The sequence below is a fragment of the Scyliorhinus canicula genome, chromosome 3 (assembly GCF_902713615.1).
Source record: "Scyliorhinus canicula chromosome 3, sScyCan1.1, whole genome shotgun sequence".
In the NCBI taxonomy this organism is placed as follows: Eukaryota; Metazoa; Chordata; class Chondrichthyes; order Carcharhiniformes; family Scyliorhinidae; genus Scyliorhinus; species Scyliorhinus canicula.
In genome coordinates, this window is record NC_052148.1 from 177,395,512 (window position 1) to 177,413,081 (window position 17,570).

The 17,570-nt window shown below is 49.5% G+C and overlaps 1 protein-coding gene across 2 annotated transcripts in view; it reads right to left on the bottom strand.

The window, feature by feature from the left end:
* LOC119963145 (annexin A3-like) overlaps positions 1 to 17,570 on the bottom strand; it is a 103,231-nt gene that overhangs the window by 11,310 nt on the left and 74,351 nt on the right. The gene's annotated exons all lie outside the window — the stretch shown is intronic.

The following is a 17,570-nucleotide window of genomic DNA, read 5'->3' on the forward strand; positions in this document are numbered from 1 at the left end:
ATTCGAGGGCAGCACATTAGCACAGTTGCTTCACAGCTCCAGGGTCCCAGGTTCCATTCCGGGCTTGGGTCAGTGTCTGTGCGGAGTCTGCATGTTCTCCCTGTGTCTGCGTGGGTTTCCTCCGGGTGCTCCGGTTTCCTCCCACAGTCCAAAGTTGTGCAGGTTAGGTGGATTGGCCATGCTAAATTGCCCTTGGTGTCCAAAAAGGCTGGGTGGGGTTACAGGGATGGCTTGTGACGGGTGCTCTTTCCAAAGGCTGGTGCAGACTCGATCGGCCGAGTGGCCTCCTTCTGCACTGTAAATTCTATAATTCTATGATTCAGCTTGCAGGCCAGCTGATGTTTGAATGTCCAACTCACGAACCGAATGGAAATAAGACCCATCCTCAAAGTGGACTGGGCGTCTTATCAGGATACAGTTATCTATCCACATGGCCTTTATTATGGCAAAGCAGTTTTCATGTTGCAGTGTCTCAAGATAAACAGCAGAATTGTAGATGAATTTACATTCGTTAAACATTTTGTGGAGAAAGTAGTCTTGCACCACTTCAGGTCTCCTGTTTCAAATAATATGAAGCCAGTTTTTTAAACTTTTAAGATTAAAGCATCTTTAATCTCCAGCATTAATGAATGCCTGCCTGCATCTTTGACAGAGTTCAAATTGATAGCAGGCTTCAGTGAAAAATGGACACTTGAAAATCGGACATGTACTTTACACCCCGACAGATATTTGTTCCTTTCTTTTATTGAAAAAAATAGGAAAGAAAATCCAGTGGATTTAATACTGGCTGCTGATTTGTGTTTGTCCATTCTGTGCTGTTGCCTCAAGACCAATGTTATTCCCTTTATTTTTCGAATTTTAACAATTACAATGCTTCAGCATAATAAGCACAAATAAAAACATTTTTTAACTGAATTATGAAAGGATTAAAATGACACTATAGCAGTGGTAGCAATGCCCTCGCATATTGCACTATTTTCAAATGGGCACTTATGTACTGAACATTTCTGTCGACCTGTTTCCAAACAGACATTTGGTGGGCTGCTGTCAAATTCCCCTCTCCTCAACTAAATGGAGTCAATAATCTATTTTAAATACATCTCTGTTCAATTGTGGAGAGATGAATTTCATGTGTGCATGTTAAAATTCATAAGATAACATTGCCAACAGCAATTTCTCAGCTCATATATATAGCAAAATGGAAGTAATGCAATAGTAACCGGCTTAATTCTGTGTGTCTAACAGCCAAATGCTTGAAATATGATTAAATCAATCAACAGTAATATCAAAAATACTTTAATCAAAGACAAAATGCATCGCATTGACTTAAGAATGTGAACAAGGAATAAACACTCAAATCTTAGAAGCACTGATACAGATTTGCATTCCGAGGGTGGGCCAGAACAGCAAGCCATGCAATTTACACAAGAGAAAGATCACTTCAAAACAACATGAAACAATAATTTGGGACAGAGAATGAACATTGCACAGGAAGAAAGAAAAGAGTCAAATGCACTTGGACGAGTGATTGGGACAGGTACAAGAATGCGTGAAGCATTCAAAATAAGATGAATGAACTATGGCACAAATAGAGATAAATGATTTAGATCTAAGTAACGTTGTTCAGAGACATGACTACAAGGTGACTAAGTTTGGAAAATAAACATAACATTTTGAAAAGACAATGGAAAAGGAAGAGGAGTAATCCTGAGAGTCAAAATGTAATCCTGAGAGTCAAAAGATGAAATAAGGATAATAGTGAGAAAAGACCTTGGCTCTAAAGATCACAAAATAGAATCTGTTTGAGTAGAGATTATGAACAATAATGGTCAGAATTCTGGAGGGAGTCGATTATTGGACCCTAGCAGTAGATATATTGTTGGACAGAGCATCAAGCAAAAAATAATTGGAGCTTGTAAGAAATGCAATGTAATAGCAGTGGGGGAATTTAATAGTCATATAAATTGGACAAATCAAGTTGACAAAAGTTGTCTTGAAGAGTTAGTAGAATATTTCATGGCAGTTTCCTGGAACAGTACTTGTGGAGCCAACTAAAGACGAGCTATTTTAGATCTAGTATTATGTAATGAGGCAGAATTAATTTATAATTTCATAGTTAAAGATCCTCTGGGGAAAAAAGTGATCATAATATGATTGCATTCCATATAAGTTTGAAAGCAACATACTTCAATGCCAAACAAGAAACCAAGCCAATTATGTAGATATGAGAGGAGAGCTGGCTAACGTTGATTGGGGTAATGAAACTATAAGGTATAGCAGTTAAAAAAGCTAACAGTAAACATTGAAAGATACAATTCAAAAATGTTAATGAAATATACTTTCCATTAAAAACAAAACTTAGCGTGAGATATCCATCTGTGGGTTACTCAGGAAGCTAAGTAGTATTAGAGTCAGAGAGTCATAGATGTTTACAGCATGGAAACAGGCCCTTCGGCCCAGCTTGTCCATGCCGCCCAGTTTCTATCACTAAACTAGTCCCACTTGCCCGCATTTGGCCCATATCCCTCTATACCCACCCTGACCATGTAACTGTCTAACTGCTTTTTAAGGGAAACAATTGTATCCGCCTCTACCACTATCTCTGGCAGCCCGTTCCAGATGCTCTGTGTGAAAAGAATTCCCATCTGGTCTCTTTTGTATCTCTCCTCTCTCACCTTAAACCTCTAGTTCTAGACTCCTCTACCTTTGAGAAAAGATGTTGACTATCTACCTTATCTATGCTCCTCATTATTTTATTGACCTCTATAAGATCACCCAAAGCCTCCTACACTCCAATGAAAAAAGTCCCAGCCTCTCCTTATAACTCAGACCATCAAGTCCTGGTAGCATCCTTGCAAATCTCTTCTGCACTCTTTCCAGTTTAACAATATCCTTCCTATAATAGGGTGACCAGAACTGATTAAAAGAGACAAAAATGAGAGGCAGCACGGTGGAGCAGTGGTTAGCACTGGGACTACGGCGCTGAGGACCCGGGTTCGAATCCCGGCCCTGGATCACTGTTCGAGAGGAGTTTGCACGTTCTCCCATGTCTGCGTGGGTTTCACCCCACAGCCCAAAGATATGCTGGTTAGGTGGATTGGCCACACTAAATTGCCCCTTAATTGGAAAAAAAATAATTGGGTACTCCAATTTTTTTTTTAAAAAGAGACAAAAATGTAGGGATGTTTTAGAAACCAGCAATGGGTGACCAAACATGGATATATAATCGAAAAGAATAGAATATGAAAGCAAATTATCCAAAAATATAAAAACAGATTGTAAGAGCTTTCATAAGGGTATAAAGGGAATGTCGCTAAAGTAAACACTGATCCCATAGAAGCAGAAATATGATATTATAGGAACCCAGGAAATAATAAAAATATTAAACAAATATTTGTGGCTGCTTTTACAGCTAAAGACACGCATTACACACCAACAATAGAAGGTAACCAAGAAACTAATAAAAGTGTGACATTTAAGGGAATCAATATCAGCAGAAAGAATTGAATAAACTTGAGACTAAAAGCTGAAACATCCCCAGGATCTAATGGGTTACAACAACCTATGTTTCTAAATGAGGTAACTGCTGAGATAATGGAGCATTAGTTATGATTCTTCCAAATTCCTTAGATTCTGGAACAGTTCCTGCAGATTGGATGGCAGCAAATGTAATACTATATTCCAGGAAGGAGGGAGAGATAAAATAGGGAAATAAGACATGACATCAGAAGTCAGGAGCATTCTGGAATCAATTATTAAAGATGTTTTAACAATCCACTTTAAAAATCATAGTATGATCAGACAGAGAGAACATAGAAATTATGTCCTTGTGGAATTTGCACATTCTCCCCGTGTCTGTATGGGTCTCATCCAACAACCTAAAGATGAACAGGGTAGGTGGATTGGCCACGCTAAATTGCCCCTTACTTTGGAAAAAAAAGAATTGGGTACTCTAAATTTTGACAAATTGTGATGGACATGGCTAAGGCGATGACACCTTTATATGAACTAGATTTCTGTAGGATCTGATTTATGGTAAAACACCTGACTTCTAGTAAATGATAATGCGACCAGGTTGCCTTGGTGATAAACAATAGAGGGGAGGGGGCACCATAAATGAATTATTGGAATTATTTCTGTATTCAAGTAAGTATATTTTTAAAATAAGCTGTCTGCAGAAGAGAAAACACTTCCCTCAGAGTTCAGTTGAAACCTAGTGCATAAGCTGAAAAGGTTAAAATTTCTTGTTAACTCATGAACACCTAATAGTGAGTTCGACTTCTGATATAGTCAAGCAGAGAGAAATAGAAAGCTTGAGCTGCAAAACTCCAGAGTTAAAGAATATTAGAACCAGTGGCGCAGAGGTTAGCACAGCTGCCTCACAGCACCGAGGACCTGGGTTTGATTCCAACCCTGGGTCACTGTCCGTGTGGAGTTTGTACATTCTCCACATGTCTGTGTGGGTCTCACCCCCATAACCGTAAGATGTGCAGGATAGGTGGACTGGCCACACTAATTTCCCCTTAATTAACAAAAGTTTGCTGATTATTGGTTGCTGTTCGCATTCTTTAATCATAAAACAGATTTTTTAAAAATAATAATATTGTACCGTAAGGGTTCTAACCCAAGGTGGTGACACTTAAGATGTGAGAGACATTTGTGTTGAATGAGGAGTTTGTGACAATAAGATGGTTTGAGGAGATTTGAAGTGACAACCTTGCTGGAAGTAAGAAGAAGACCCAAAAAATCTCAAACTTTATACAAATCTTCAAAGTAGTACTGAGACCAAACCGTTAATCTTCCAATTTTGACGGACTGCCGGTGGTGGCTATGAGGGAGGAGGTCGCACGTTTGGTGGCTCCCGTTTTGGTCGGACTTTTGGACCTTTTCCCCTGACTTTTTTGTGCAATAGTACTCAGGTACAGAATCGTATGGACCTAAGAAGCCAGAGGGACCATAAACAGCAGGAGAAGTAGTCGAGTAAGGGCACAGTGGAGGCTGTGAGAGGGAGCAGCATGGCTGATGTTCAGAGCAAGGCGCCGACAGCCCAGCCCACAATGGAGCAGCTGCTGCAGACTATGTGATGCACTATGAATTACGACAAGACAAGAGTAGAGAGTAATCGAGGCTTTTTTAAGCAGAGATGTGTAGCCTCCCGCAGCTGCTGCTGAAATGGCTGCAGCTCAGTGAGCCCACACATTTATATTCCGCCTACTGGGTGGAGCCAGCAGGCAGGGAACTACTCCCGAACCTGTAGTACAGGAGCCTTACCTTATTACACCTCATATGTGATCTATATACACAATATTGGTGACTACCACATTCACACCCTGTTAAAAAGAAAGTACAGCGGGGTGGTGGAAGACTATTTACAAGCACAGGTTAACATTTTAGGGAAAGTTCACAAATTAAGACGATCGGGTGCCTTGATCCTCCGTTGTGAGCGCCGCAGTCCCGGTGGCGATGCAGGCGGCGATTCGGTCGCCGGTGACTCCGGGAGCGTGTAGACCTCATCTTCATCCCCGGGTGGGACCAAGGGGAGGATGGATCGTCCTGGAGCAGGGGCTGTGGTGGGGTGCACTGGGGGGAGGAAAGGTGGTACCGGGGCAGAGGGGGTGGGTGGGGACCCAGCTGGTGCCAGGTCCCTGAGGAAGACTGTGTCTTGGAGGCTGACAGGGTGGGCGTACTGCAGGTTTGCATGGAGTAGCTGTACCCTCTCGACCAATGGGTCCGTCTTGTGGAGCCGCACGTGCTTGTGGAGGAGAACAGGCCCTGGAGCTGCCAGCCACGTTGGGAGTGAAACCCCGAAGGTGGACTTCCTGGAGAAGGCAAGGAGACGTTCATGGGGGGTTGCATTAGTCGCAGTGCAAAGTAGCGACTGAATGCAGTGAAGGGCGTTGGGGAGGACCTCCTGCCAGCGGGAGATCAGGAGATTCTTGGACCGCAGGGCCAGCTGGACGGTCTGGTTCTCCCGCTCCACCTGCCCGTTTCCCCGGGGTCCTGCTCGAGGTGATGCCCTTGCTGAGCTGGTACTGGCGCAGCTCATCGCTCATAAATGAGGATTCCCGGTCGCTGTGCATGTAGGCGGGGAAACCGAACAGAGCGAAGATGGTGTTGAGTGCTATGATGACGGTGGCAGACGTCATATCGGGGGCATGGGACGGCGAAGGGGAATCTGTAGTATTCGCCGACCACGTTCAGGAAGTACGTGTTTCGGTCATTGGAGGGGAGGGACCCTTTGAAATCCACGCTGAGGCGTTCAAAGGGACGGGAGGCCTTCACTAGGTGCGCTCGGTCTGGCTGGTAGAAGTGCGGATTGCACTCCGTGCAACTTGGCAGTCTCTGGTTATAGCCCTGACCTCAATGGAGTAGGGCAGATTGTGGGCCTTTATGAAGTGAAAGAACCGGGTGACCCCTTGGTGATAGAGAGCGTCGTGTAGGGTCTGGAGTCGGTCCACTTGTGCGCTGGCACATGTACCTCGGGATAGGGCATCGGGGGGCTCGTTGTGCTTACCGGGGCGATACAAAATCTCATAATTGGAGGTGGAGAGCTCAATCCTCCACCTCAACATTTTATCATTTTTGATCTTGCCCCGCTCTGTGTTGTTGAACATGAAGACAACCGACCGTTGGTCAGTGAAGAGAGTGAATCTCCTGCCGGCAAGGTAATGCCTCCAATGTTGCACACCTTCTACGATGGCTTGAGCCTCCTTCTTGATGGAGGAGTGCCGAATTTCGGAGGCATGGAGGGTGCATGAAAAGAATGCCACGGGCCTGCCTGCCTGGTTGAGGGTGGCGACCAGAGCGACGTCTGATGCATCACTCTCGATTTGGAAGGAGAGCATCTCGTCGACTGCGTGCATCGCGGCCTTGCGATGTTGGCCTTGATACGGTTGAAGGCCTAATGAGCCTCAGCCATCAGTGGGAAAACAGTGGAGTGAATGAGTGGGAGGGCCTTGTCCACATAGTTAGGGATCCACTGGGCGTAGTACGAAAAGAACCCCAGGCATCGTTTGAGGGCCTTGGGGCAGTGGGGGTGAGGGAGTTCCATGAGGGGGCGCATACTATCGGGGTCAGGCCCTAGAACTCCATTTTGCATCACCTAGCCGAGGATGGCTAAGCGGTTGGTGCTGAACGCGCACTTCTCCTTGTATGTTAGGTTGAGGAATTTGGCGGTGTGGAGGAATTTGGAAAGGTTAGCATTGTGGTCCTGCTGGTCATGGCCGCAGATGCTGAATTTATCCAGGTACGGGAAGGTGGACTGCAGTCCATACCGGTCAACCATTTGGTCCATCTCCCGTTGGAAGACCGAGACCCCGTTGCAGGCACTAAGTGATGCCGATGGGAACCCGAAGGAAGTGGTAAAGGCGGCCGTCCGCTTCAAACGCGGTGTACGGGCGGTCCGCCTTGCGAATGGGGAGCTGGTGATAGGCAGATTTCAGGTCCACTGTCGAGAAGACCCGGTACTGTGCAATCTGATTGACCATATCAGATATGCGTGGGAGGGGGTACGTGTCGAGCTGCGTGTACCGATTGATGGTCTGACTGTCGTCAACGACAATCCTGTGATTCTCCCCAGTTTTCACCACTACCACTTGGGCTCTCCAGGGGCTGTTGCTGGCCTCGATAATGCCTTCCCGTAGCAGCCGCTGGACCTCAGACCTGATGAAGGTCCTGTCCTGGGCACTGTACCGTCTGCTCCTGGTGGCGACGGGTTTGAAATCTGGGGTGAGGTTTGCAAACACAGAAGGAGGGACCTAAGGGTCATGATATCGCAGACAGTAAGGGGTGGTAGGGGCCCGCTGAATTTCAGGGTTAGACTTTGGAGGTTGCACTGGAAGTCCAGGCCGAGTAGCAAGGTAGCGCAGAGGTTGGGGAGAACGTAGAGCTGGAAGTCGCTGAACTCTACGCCCTGGATGGTGAGGGTGGTGGTGCAGTACCCCCGGATTGCAATGGAGTGGGATCCGGAGGCCAGGGAGATTCTCTGGTTAATGGGGTGTACCGTGAGGGAGCAGCGCCTTACCGTATCGGGGCGGATGAAGCACTCGGTGCTCCTGGAGTCAAGAAGGCATGATGTCTTGTGCCCATCGACCTTTACTGTCGTCGTCGTGGTCGCAAGGTTGTGCACTCGGGACTGGTCGATCGTGATCGAGGCGTGGCTGGTATTGGAAAGCCCCTGGCTAGTTGGCGGCAGTTGCAGGCAATGAGCGGCCCAATGAGGTGCCCGACAAACAGGGGTCATGAGGCGGGGAAGATGGTGGCGCCCACGGGGCGCACGTGGCGGGCAGTGTTAAAATAGCGGCGCCAACGGGCCGCACGAGGCCTGATGGGGAGAAGATGGCGGCGCCCATGGACCGCACATGTCCTGAGGCAAGCAAGATGGCGGCGCCCACAGGCCACACGTGGTCAGAGGCGAGGAAGATGGCGGCGCCCATGGGCCGCATGTGGTCTGAGGCGAGGAAGATGGCGGCGCCCATGGGCCGCCTGTGGTCTGAGGCGAGGAAGATGGCGGCGCCCACGGGCCGCACGTGGGTTGCGGGGATGAAAATGGCGGTGCCCATGGGTCGCTTGAGGGGGGTGCAGGGACAATGGACCTGGTTACAGCGGTGATCGAGTGGGCCAGGCACACAGCAGCGAAATGTCCTTTCTTCCCGCAGGTCTTGCAGAGCACGCTCCGCGCCGGGCAGCACTGCCGGGGGTGCTTTGTCTATCTGCAGAAGTAGCACTTGGGTCCCCCGGGGTTCGTTGGCTGCCACTCAGCGCAGGCTTGGGGCAGTCGCTGGTGGGGTCCACGATGGGGTGTTCGCTGGTGGGTTCCATGATGTCCAGGAGGGGGCTTGGGGGGCGTACGCATGTACATTATGGGAGGCGACCGTTAGTGAGATCGCCACGAGGTCGAGGATAGCCCGTTCTAAGAGGCGCTGGCTGATGTACGCCAATCCTATGCCGGTAACGAAAGCATCCCTAATTAGGAGTTCGGAATGTTCAAAAGCCGAAACGGCCTGGCAATCGCAGTCCCTCGCCAGGGCGTACAGGGCACGCCAGAAATCTGCCACAGACTCACCAGGGAGTTGATGCCGCGTGGACGGGAGGTGCCTGGCATAGATTTTGTTGGTCTGTTGAGTGTCGTTCCCTTCAGTAGCGCCATGGCCTCATGCGTGGTTAGTCACGTCCCAGGTGAGTGGAAAAATATCAGAGCTCAACCGCATATACAGGATCTGGAGCTTCAGTGCCTCTGAGGGTGGTTCTGTTGCAGATCTGATGTAGGCTTCAAAGCAAGCTAGCCAATGTTCGAAGGTCGACTTGGCATTGTCTGCTTGAGGGTGCAGCTGCAGGCAATCCAGCTTGATGCGGAAATCCATCGTTGTAAAATCTCTGCTTCATAAATTGATGCACTAAGAATTACGACGAGACGAGAGTAGAGTGTAATTGAGGCTTTATTAAGCAGAGATGTGTAGCCTCCCGCAGCTGCTGCCAAAATGGCTGTAGCTCGGTGAGCCCACACATTTATACTCCACCTACCATAGCCTTACCGTATTACACATCATATAAGATATATATACACAACAGTGGTGACTACCACACTCTGCAGGAGGGCTTTTTGGCTCTGAAGCATGACAACTTGGAGCCGCTACAGAAGTTGATTGACCTAATTGGAAAAAAGGCTGGATGATCAGGCTGAGAAGGTCCAGAAGTTGGAGAAGTCAGTGCAGGAGCAGGCTGACTTTCAAACGGTGACGGATGTAGAGATTCGGAATTTGTGGGACCAGCAAAAAGTGCTTCTGGAAATGCTGTAGGACCTGGACAACAGATCTTGCTGGCAGAACGTGAGAATCGTGGAACTCCCGGAGGGGGCAGAGGCGCTGGACGCTGCCGCGTATGTGGAGGGTATGTTTCAGAAGTTGCTGGGGAATGAGGTGGTCCCGCGCCCGCCGGTGGTGGACAGGGCACACAGAGTGCAGGTGAGGCAGCCGCGACGAAGGGGTCCCGCACGAGCGATAGTGGTACTCTTTCACAGGTACCTGGACAAGGAACAGGTGCTGCAATGGGCAAAGAGCACACAAAGCTGCACTCTGCGTGTTTACCAAGATTTGAGCGCTGAGGTGGCCAGGAGGAAGGGAGGCTACAGGAAGGTGAAGGAGATACTGTGTAAAAACAAGGTGAAATTCGGGCTGCTTTTTCCGGCGCAACTGTGGGTTACGTATGAGGGTCAGCACCACTATTTTGAGGAACCCGAAGAGGCGATGGACCTCATTAAGAAGCAAGGGCTGGCCCTGAGCTGAGGGCGTTTGGACTCATGTTAGAACTTTTAAGTATACGTGGTGTCTCTACCGTTTTGAAAATTGCCTGCATGTTTGGGTCCGTTTTTGTCGTTTCTTTTTTCGACATTTTTAGGGTGTTGGAAGGTGGCAGGGATGTGTTCTCTTGCGTGCTTTTTGTGTGGTTTACCTGAATGTTTCCTTTTTGGGCTCTTTGATTAGTTAGAGTTTGGCTGAGGGGAAAATAATAAAGAAAACAGTTAAAATGGTTGGGTTAAGATGGATGATTCAGGGGAACTTTGTGCAATCTTTTTCTGTGTCTGTATGGGAAGGACTGAGAGGGCCTGTTATTTCTTATCTCGCTTTTTTTTTCTTGTTTAACTTGAATTGTGCTATTATGGGAGTTGTTTATGACTTGTATGGAGTGTTTGCTTCAATAGGACTGATCTGGGGAAGTGGTATGGATGGGTCGGGGAAGGGGTGACTGGGAACAGTGGGTGGGAGACGCGATGGCGCCGAGGCTGGGAGCCCCAGGCTAGCTGAGTGGGGCTCGTCAACGGGAGCCGAGGTGTGGGGGATGTGCATATAGTTAGTTAGAGCATGAGTTAGGTGATAGGGTGGTGTTGCCGGGGGGGGGGGGGGGGGGGGGGGGTTCTGCTGACGGGGATGGAAACTGGGCATGGCAACAGTCAGGAGGTCATGGGTGGAGCCAGATGAAGCGTGATGCATGGCTGGGGGGCTGGCCAAGGAAAGGGGATGGCTTAACGGCAAAGGGGGGGGGGCGGCGAAGTGCCCCCCAACCAGGCTGATCACCTGGAATGTTAGAGGGTTAAACGGGTCAGTGAAGAGGGCACGTGTGTTTGCGCATCTGCAGGTTCTGAAGGCGGACGTAGTCATGCTGCAGCAGATGCACCTGAAAGTAGCAGACCAGGTTAGGTTAAGGTAGGGCTGGGTCAGTCAGGTCTTTCATTCGGGGCTTGATTCTAAGACGAGGGGGGTTGCGATCCTCATTAATAAAAGGGTACAATTTGAGGCGGAGGGCACAGTCGTGGATGGGGGTGGCAGGTTCGTTATGGTTGGGGTAAGCACGAAGGGGTGAGAATAGTCCTGGTCAGTGTGTGTATGCCCCTAATTGTGACGATGTGGATTTTATTAGGAGGATGCTAGGGAAGATCCCCGACTTGGACTCGCGTAAGCTGATCATGGGTGGGGACTTTAATACAGTCCTGGACCTGAGCCTGGACCAGTCACGTTCAAGAACGGGCAGGTTGCCAGCTATAGCAAAGGAACTGAGAGGGTTGATGGAGCAAACGGGGGGGAGCAGATCCGTGGAGATTTAGCCGGCCGACAGCGAGGGAGTTCTCATACTACTCCCATGTCCATAAGGTGTATTCTTGAATTGACTACTTTGTTGTGAGTAGGGACCTGCTGGCAGGAATGGTGGGGGCAGAATATTCAGCAATTGCCATATCGGACCATGCTCTGCACTGGGTAGACCTGCAGTTTTGTAAGGACAGCTTTCAGCGCCCACCATGGAGGCAGGAAGTTGGATTATTCGTGGACGAGGCGGTGTGTGAGAGGCTGAGGAAATGCATGCAGAATTACCTGCAGGTGAACGATACTGGAGAAGTCTCGGCAGCGGTGCTCTGGGAGGCACTGGTGAGAGGGGAGCTGATTTCAATCTGGACGTACAGGGACAGGACAGACAGGGCAGAGACGGACCGACTCATTAAGGAAATTCTACGGACGGACAGGAGTTAAGCGGAATCCCCGAGGCCAGAGTTACTCAGGAAACGACAGAGGCTGCAGGCCGAATTTGGGGTGCTGACTATAGACAAGGCTGTAGAGCAGCTTAGAAAGGTAAAAGGTGTGATTTATGAGCAAGGGGAGAAGCCCAGTAGATTGCTTGCGCAACAACTAAGGAAGAGGGAAGCGGCTAGGGAAATAGAGAGGGTAGTAGATGGGGAGGGTAATCTAGTGGGTGACCCGGCAGGGCTGAACAAGGCCTTTCGGGACTTTTATAGGAAGCTGTACACTTCGGAACCACCCGGGGGACGGGGGTGGTGGGAGAGGGGGGGGGGGTGGATGAGGCGATTCCTGGACGGATTGACCTTCCCAAGAGTGGGGAGGGGGTTGGTGGACGGACTGGAGGCCCTGGTCAGGACCAAAGAGGTATTGGGGGGCCTGAAGGTCATGCAGTTGGGGGAAACCCCGGGGCCGGGCAGGTGTCCGGTGGAGTTTTACAAAATATTTGCCAGGATAGTGGGGCCAGTGCTGGTCAGGGTCTTTAATGAGGCAAGAGACAGAAGGTGTTTACCCCCGACGATGTCGCAGGCCACCATCTCGCTTATTCTGAAATGGGATAAGGACCCGGAGGCTTGTGGGGCATACAGGCCGATCTCTTTGATCAACGTAGACGTCAAGTTACTGGCCAAGATCTTGGCGACTAGAATTGAGGACTGTGTACCGGATGTAATTGTGGAGGACCAAACCGGGTTTGTAAAGGGGAGGCAGCTGGTGGCCAACCTAAGAAGGCTGCTCAATGTGATTATGATGCCCCCGGAGAGTAGGGAGGTAGAGATAGTGGTAGCCATGGATGGTGAAAAGGCTTTTGACCGGGTTGAGTGGGATTATCTGTGGGAGGTACTAGGAAGGTTCGGGTTGGGGGCGGGGTTCATCGACTGGGTTAGGCTATTATACCAGGCCCCGGATGCGAGTGTAAGGACGAACAGGACGACATCGGACTACTTTAGACTGCCCGTGGAGCAAGGCAGGGTTGCCCTCTCTCTCCACTGCTGTTCGCGCTGGCCATAGAGCCATTGGCAATTGCACTGAGAGCTTCTAGGGGCTGGAAAGAGCTGGTCCGGGGGGGTGGAACATAGAGTCTTGTTATACACAGACGATCTGCTGTTATATGTATCGGACCCAATGGTGGGGATGGACGGTATTATGGCAACCCTGAGGGAATTTGGCCGGTTCTCTGGATACAAACTGAACATGGCTAAGAGCGAGTTGTTTGTAATTCAGGCCAGGGGGCAGGAGAGTAGGCTGAAGGGGTTGCCGTTCAGGCTAGTAGAACATAGAACATTACAGCGCAGTACGGGCCCTTCGGCCCTCGATGTTGCGCCGACCTGTGAAACCATCTGAAGCCTATCTGACCTACACTATTCCATTTTCATCCATATGTCTATCCAGTGACCACTTAAATGCCCTTAACGTTGGCGAGTCTACTACTGTTGCAAGCAGGGCGTTCCACACCCCTACTACTCTCTGAGTAAAGAAACTGCCTCTGACATCTGTCCTATATCAACCACCCCTCAATTTAAAGCTATGTCCCCTCGTGTTGGTCATCACCATCCGAGGAAAAAGACTCTCACTGTCCACCCTATCTAACCCTCTGACTATCTTATATGTCTCTATTAAGTCACCTCTCAGCCTTCTCCTCTCTAACGAAAACAACCTCAAGTCCCTAAGCCTTTCCTTGTAAGACCTTCCCTCCATACCAGGCAACATCCTAGTAAATCTCCTCTGAACCCTTTCCAAAGCTTCCACATCCTTCCTATAATGTGGTGACCAGAACTGCACGCAGTACTCCAGGTGCGGCCGCACCAGAGTTTTGTACAGCTGCAGCATGACCTCGTGGCTCCGAAACTCAATCCCCCTACTGATAAAGGCTAGCACACCATATGCCTTCTTAACAGCTCTATTAACCTGGGTGGCAACTTTCAGGGATTTATGTACCTGGATGCCGAGATCTCTCTGTTCATCTACACTACCAAGAATCTTGCCATTAGCCCAGTACTCTGCATTCCTGTTACTCCTTCCAAAGTGAACCACCTCACACTTTTCCGCATTAAACTCCATCTGCCACCTCTCAGCCCAGCTCTGCAGCTTATCTATGTCCCTCTGTAACCTATAACATCCTTCAGCACTATCCACAACTCCACCGACCTTCGTGTCATCTGCAAATTTACTAACCCATCCTTCTACACCCTCTTCCATTTATAAAAATGACAAACAGCAGTGGCCCTAAAACAGATCCTTGCGGTACACCACTAGTAACTGAACTCCAGGATGAACATTTGCCATCAACCATCACCCTCTGTCTTCTTTCAGCCAACCAATTACTGATCCAAACCGCTAAATCACCTTCAATCCCATACTTCCGTATTTTCTGCAATAGCCTACCGTGGGAAACCTTATCAAACGCCTTACTGAAATCCATATACACCACATCAACCGCTTTACCCTCATCCACCTGTTTGGTCACCTTCTCAAAAAACTCAATAAGGTTTGTGAGGCATGGCCTACCCTTCACAAAACCGTGTTGACTATCGCTAATCAACTTGTTATTTTCAAGATGATTATAAACCCTATCTCTTATAACCTTTTCCAACATTTTACCCACACCGAAGTAAGGCTCACAGGTCTATAATTACCAGGGTTGTCTCTACTTCCCATCTTGAACAAGGGGACAACATTTGCTATTCTCCAGTCTTCCGGCACTATTCCTGTCGACAAAGACGACATAAAGATCAAGGACAAAGGCTCTGCGATCTCCTCCCTGGCTTCCCAGGGAATCCTAGGATAAATCCCATCTGGCCCAGGGGACTGATCTATTTTGACATTTTCTAAAATTGCTAACACCCCCTCCTTTTGAACCTCAATTCCATCTAGCCTGGTCGACTGAACCCAAGTGTTCTCCTCGACAACATTGTCTTTCTCCAGTGTAAACACTGACGAAAAATATCCATTTAATGCTTCCCCTATCTCCTCTGATTCCACACACAACTTTCCACTACTATCCTTGATTGGCCCTAATCTTACTCTAGTCATTCTTTTGTTCCTGATATACCAATAGAAAGCCTTAGGGTTTTCCTTGATCCTATCCGCCAACGACTTTTCGTGTCCTCTCCTCGCTCTTCTTAACTCTCCCTTTAGGTCTTTGCTGGCTAACTTGTAACTCTCAAGTGCCCTAACTGAGCCTTCATGTATCATCCTAACATAAGCCTTCTTCTTCCTCTTGACAAGTGCTTCAACTTCCTTAGTAAACCACGGTTCCCTTGCTCGACAACTTCCTCCCTGCCTGACAGGTACATACTTATCAAGGACACGCAGTAGCTGTTCCTTGAAAAAGCTCCGGACTTCCGGTTGCGGCTATGACTAGCTAAGCCGCACATTTGGAAGCTCCTGCAACAAAGGTGTTTTTGGGCCAATTGGAGGGCCCCAACGGCGCTGAAAAAACGAATCCCGGTGGGGGAAGGTCCCCTGAGGAGAACTAGACTGATTTTATGGTCGGTACCCGGAATGGAGCGGCAAGAAAAACGGCAGCAGCTCCCCAAAAAAAGCGGGGGAAGAAAATCAAAATGGCGGCCGGCGGTGCACCGGAGGAGTGGAAGAAATGGGCGGAGGAGCAGCAGGCCGCTCTCCTCCGTTTTTTCACGGAGATGAAAGTGGAACTCTTAGAGTCCATGAACGCGACGGCCACCAGGTTGGTGGGAGCCCAGGCGATCCAAGAGGCGTCGATTAAAGATCTGCAGCAGGAGATGGCCGCGAGGGAGGAGGAGGCCACAGTCATCGGGGCAAAGGTGGAGGTGCACGAGGCACTCCACATGAAGTGGCAGAGCCGCTTCGAGGAGCTGGACACTCGGATGAGGAGGAAAAATTTGAGGATCCTGGGCCTGGAAGAAGGCCTGGAGGGGTCGGATCTCCCGGGATATGTGGCGGAGATGTTGAGCTCCCTGATGGGGGAAGGGGCCGGTCCGGCGCCCCTGGAATTGGAAGAGGCATACCGGGTCATGGCCAGGAGGCCTAGGGCAAACGAGCCCCCGAGGGCGGTGCTGGTGCGGTTCCAGCGGCTAAGTGATCGAGAGAAAGTCCTGAGGTGGGCTAAAAGGGAGAAAAGCAGCAAGTGGCAGAACTCGACGGTAAGGGTGTACCAGGACTGGAGTGCGGAGGTGGCAAAGCGGCGGGCCCGGTACAACCGGACAAAGGCGGTGCTACACGCGAAAAAGATCAAATTTGGAATGTTGCAACCGGCGCGCTTGTGGGTCACCTACAAGGACCAACATCATTATTTCGAGTCCCCAGAGGAGGCCTGGACCTTTGTACAAGAGGAAAAGTTGGACACGAACTAAAACCTGGGAGCACCGGCGGTCGTAGCCGCCGGGGGACTCTTGATTGTGCAAGTGGCCCTTTTCTTTTTCAGGCCAGGTCGGAACTGGGTAACAGTTTCGTGGAGTGTTTGGGGTGTTTTTTCTCGAACGGTTGACTTTTCTGAATATTTTGAAGGTTTCGAGTTGTTGGGTGTTTCTGTATATTTGTACTGTTGAAATCTCTATTGTGGGTCGTTGGCTTCTTATGGGGTGTTTTTTCCCGTTTCCAATTTCCCTTAGTTATTTACCCCTCTTACCCTTTTTCTTTGGGTGCTTGGGGGGGTTTTTTGGTTCTTTTTTTTTTTCTTTTCGGGTTATGGTTATCTGCGGTTATTTATACTGTTTGATGGAGGGTGATGGTTGGGCACACTGTTAGTTGATAGTTAGTTAATTATTTTGTTATTTAAGTATGTAGTTAAGTATTTATGTATTTAGTTGCCATTGGGTATTTGTATTTATATCGTTAAGTTGGGGAGACGGGACGGGGGGGAGCGGGTTGATTATGCGGGTCTTTCTCGGGGGTGTCAAGGGGATCTTTCACGGGCGCAGATGGGGTGAACCGGGAGGAGTCGGAATGTGGCAGGAGCAGCCGGGTCAGCGGAGACCAGCTGACTCTCGGGAGTACGATGTGGGGTACATCGCGACTAGGAGGGGTCCTAGCCGGGGGGGGAGGGGGGGGGACTGGGGGGGGACACCGGGTTGCTGCTAGAAAGACCAGGGACGAGAAGGGGAGAGCCGGGGGGGGTGGGGGGGGGGGGGGGCCATCGCTATGGGAAGCGGGTCAGAAAAGAAGGGATGACCCGGGGCGAGCAAGGGACAAGACATGGCTAATCGACAGGGAGTAGGGACGGGTCGCTCTGCGACCCGATTGATCACGTGGAACGTAAGGGGGCTGAATGGGCCGGTCAAAAGATCAAGGGTCTTCTCACACCTGAAGGGACTGAAGGCTGATGTAGCAATGCTGCAGGAGACTCATTTGAGGGTAGCAGATCAGGTCCGCCTGAGAAGGGGGTGGGTGGGACAGGTGTTCCACTCAGGCTTGGATATCAAGAACCGGGGGGGTGGCGATTTTGGTGGGAAAGAGAGTGTCGTTTGTGGCGGCAGAGGTGGTGGCAGACAAGGAGGGCAGGTACGTGATGGTGAGGGGTAGGCTGCA